The 4,098-nt window shown below is 43.1% G+C and overlaps 2 non-coding genes across 2 annotated transcripts; both read right to left on the bottom strand.

Annotated features, from left to right (window-relative positions):
- Positions 1 to 529: 529 nt before the first annotated feature.
- Trnas-cga (transfer RNA serine (anticodon CGA)) lies at positions 530 to 603 on the bottom strand. The gene has a single exon. It is a non-coding gene; the product is annotated as a tRNA-Ser (tRNA).
- A 3,019-nt stretch (positions 604 to 3,622) lies between these two features.
- On the bottom strand, positions 3,623 to 3,696 carry Trnas-cga (transfer RNA serine (anticodon CGA)). The gene has a single exon. It is a non-coding gene; the product is annotated as a tRNA-Ser (tRNA).
- Between the last annotated feature and the right edge of the window lie 402 nt (positions 3,697 to 4,098).

Genomic DNA, 4,098 nt, shown 5'->3' with positions numbered 1-4,098 from the left:
ATCAGTCGCCTAGAACTTAGAACTAATTAAACCTAACTAACCCAAGGACATCACACACATCCATGCCCGAGGCAAGATTCGAACTTCGACCGTAGCGGTCGCCCGGCTCCAGACTGCAGCGCCTAGAACAGATTTTGTTCTCACTCGTTTTATACTCTAATCGCCAGGCAAAAAATTGTGACATGAGCTAGTTTGTGTGTCAACATCATCGACGACTTCTCTGATTGTGATTCGGCGATCGTTCATAAAAGTTTCTTTTACTTTATCCACGATTTCATCGGTCGGCTTCGTACTGGAACATATAGCGTACTCATTTTCAATGTCTTCACTGCCTCCTTCTGAACGCTTTACTCACAGCATACTCACCAAAAGCAATGTGTGACACTTCTAAAACTTTGATGCACTTTATTCCAATAAATTTAACACAAATTTTCTGACGCATATAAATACAAAATAAATAATCGTAGATAGTACATGAATACGTGTAACCTTTTTGACAGTTGAAACTTCCTGGTAGATTAAAACTGTGTGCACGGACCGAGACTCGAACTCGGGACCTTTGCCTTTCGCGGGCAAGTGCTCTACCACCTGAGCTACCCAAGCACGACTCACGCTCCGTCCTCACAGCTCCGTCCTCACAGCTCTCCAACAGTCCGACGTCTACATCCACATCTACATTTATACTCCGCAAGCCACCCAACGGTGTGTGGCAGAGGGCACTTTACGTGCCACTGTCATTACCTCCCTTTCCTGTTCCAGTCGCGTATGGTTCGCGGGAAGAACGACTGCCGGAAAGCCTCCGTGCGCGCTCGAATCTCTCTAATTTTACATTCGTGATCTTCTCGGGAGGTATAAGTAGGGGGAAGCAATATATTCGATACCTCATCCACAAACGCACCCTCTCGAAACCTGGACAGCAAGCTACACCGCGATGCAGAGCGTGCAGAGTCTGCCACTTGAGTTTGCTAAACATCTCCGTAACGCTATCACGCTTACCAAAGAACCCTGTGACGAAACACGCCGCTCTTCTTTGGATCTTCTCTATCTCCTCTATCAAACCGACCTGGTACGGATCCCACACTGATGGGCAATATTCAAGTATAGGTCGAACGAGTGTTTTGTAAGCAACCTCCTTTGTTGGTCGACTACATTTTCTAAGGACTCTCCCAATTAATCTCAACCTGGCACCTGCCTTACCAACAATTAATTTTATATGTTCATTCCACTTCAAATAGTTCCGTACGCATACTCCCAGATATTTTACAGAAGTAACTGCTACCAGTGTTTGTTCCGCTATCATACAATCATACAATAAAGGATCCTTCTTTCTATCTTCTATCTTTCTATCTTGGGTTCACTGTCATCGATCATCCTCCAAGCAGTCGCGACTTGCTCCAATCCGATTTCCACCTACTTCCAAAACTTAAAGAACACCTTCGAGGACTTCAGACGTTTTGGCTCCGTCAACAAGCTCATTCAACGGTAACGGTATCAACAAACTTGTCTGTCGTGGGAAAAAGTCCCCTTCGTCAGGGCCATTATGTTGAAAAATAAGTATGTAGGCACGAAGGACAAAGATGTAGAATGTTAATAATGTTTGTTTTATTTAAAAAGTCTAAAGAGTTTTCACATTATTTCCGAGGCATTACTTTCCAGCACGCACTCTTATAAAGGCCTAACGTGTTCGAGTGTCTGTTAATGTGTGCAATGAAATAAAACAACCCTGTTGGAAGAACATCCGCAACTGAGCATTATAGCAGAGGTTGAAAATACCGCTTCAGTTGTAAATTACTTTATTTTCACACGACCGGTTTCGGACTGTTATAAGCCCATCCTCAGGTGTCGTACTGGAAACAGTAAAAGACGGGAGATAATTTTCACACACTGCAACACACATAAAAAAGAAAACAAATTTTTGGTAAAAAGCTTTAAAAACTTTAAAAAAACATTTCGAAACCGCCGGTCAGGCTAGGTGCTATAAAACCCATGTCAATGCGCATGTGGCACCACACAGTAAGTGCTATGGAAGACTACCTGGGTAGGGAATATAGTATACAACTGATATCACGACACTTACGCTGTGCTGTGGTCCCCGAGCGCCGCTTGTACCAGGCGCGGTGTGCTGTCTATGAGCGCAGAACAGGGAGTAGCGGGTACGAACGAGGCGGCAATATGGTAAACCAGAGTGGCAAATGTGCTGCCATCTATCGACGGAGAGAAAAACACGAGTCCACTAGCCCGGCCGTTCACAATTTGAATTTAGTGATTTGCATTTAAAATGAAGAAAAAACAAAAAAATTACATAAAATATACACGATATAAGTTAAAAGTGCATTATGCGTAGTAAAGGAGCATATTGAACAGGTCGGTTCAGAACTGTGATAAAACTGAGGGGAAGGTGCGATATAAAATTATTATATAAACCGTAAAGCGCAAGTCTGTTTAGATTAGATTAGATTTACTTTCATTCCAATTGATCTGTAGTGAGGAGGTCCTCCAGGATGTAGAACATGTCAGACTGTGACTTGCTCGACACTTTCAGTATACATATACGCTGCATATCTCATCCCCGTGGCAGATCTGGCTAAATCATTTGGACGCTGAATCTGGGGATAGGATTGTTCTTACTGTCTATGTTCACCAGAAATAGGGACATTTAATTAACTGGAAAGCACAGTCTATGTCAGACCAGTCTTCAGTTGTGCATTTTCGTTAATCCTGTATGTAGCCTACTTTAACAGCATCTGCTGCCGATCTATGCTGTTGCTCGGTCATTTTAGGTAGCGTACTTGTAACCATCCAGTATGAATATGGTAAATACTGCGGTGACACAGTACTGGAGTCTGTTTCCAACTACTGGAGATTTTCTCTTTCTTGTTGCTGTTTCTTTTTTATATTTCCCTAACTGGCAGAAAATAGTGTAAATTGATGTGAACTTCAAATGCTATGATGGATATTGTTATAATGTCAAAAATTTCTTAATAAAAAAAACTATCTCTCTAGGGTAAGATTTATAGCGGGTAAACGTGGATGCCCAGATGTTCAAAATGGTTCAAATGGCTCTGAGCACTATGCTACTTAACTTCTGAGGTCATCAGTCGCCTAGAACTTAGAACTAATTAAACCTAACTAACCCAAGGACATCACACACATCCATGCCCGAGGCAAGATTCGAACTTCGACCGTAGCGGTCGCCCGGCTCCAGACTGCAGCGCCTAGAACAGATTTTGTTCTCACTCGTTTTATACTCTAATCGCCAGGCAAAAAATTGTGACATGAGCTAGTTTGTGTGTCAACATCATCGACGACTTCTCTGATTGTGATTCGGCGATCGTTCATAAAAGTTTCTTTTACTTTATCCACGATTTCATCGGTCGGCTTCGTACTGGAACATATAGCGTACTCATTTTCAATGTCTTCACTGCCTCCTTCTGAACGCTTTACTCACAGCATACTCACCAAAAGCAATGTGTGACACTTCTAAAACTTTGATGCACTTTATCACAATAAATTTAACACAAATTTTCTGACGCATATAAATACAAAATAAATAATCGTAGATAGTACATGAATACGTGTAACCTTTTTGACAGTTGAAACTTCCTGGTAGATTAAAACTGTGTGCACGGACCGAGACTCGAACTCGGGACCTTTGCCTTTCGCGGGCAAGTGCTCTACCACCTGAGCTACCCAAGCACGACTCACGCTCCGTCCTCACAGCTTTACTTCTACCTGTACCTCGTCTCCTACCTTCCAAACTTTACACAAGCTCTCCTGCGAACCTTGCAGAACTAACACTCCTGAAAGAAAGGATATTGCGGAGACATGGCTTAGCCACAGCCTAGGGGATGTTTCCAGAATGAGATTTTCACTCTGCAGCGGAGTATGAGCTGATATGAAACTTCCTGGTAGATTCAAACTGTGTGCACGGACCGAAAATCAAACGCGGGACATTTGCCTTCCGCGGGCAAGTGCTCTACCATCTGAGCAACCCAAGCACGACTCACGCCCCGTCCTCACAGCTTTACTTCTACCAGTACCTCGTCTCCTACCTTCCAAACTTTACAGAAGCTCAGTAAGAAGGTTCTGAGTTCGACT

Source organism: Schistocerca cancellata, chromosome 2 (assembly GCF_023864275.1).
Source record: "Schistocerca cancellata isolate TAMUIC-IGC-003103 chromosome 2, iqSchCanc2.1, whole genome shotgun sequence".
Lineage (NCBI taxonomy): Eukaryota > Metazoa > Arthropoda > Insecta > Orthoptera > Acrididae > Schistocerca > Schistocerca cancellata.
The sequence above is the reverse complement of the archived record's forward strand: the minus strand, read 5'-3'. Positions and strand labels throughout refer to the sequence as shown.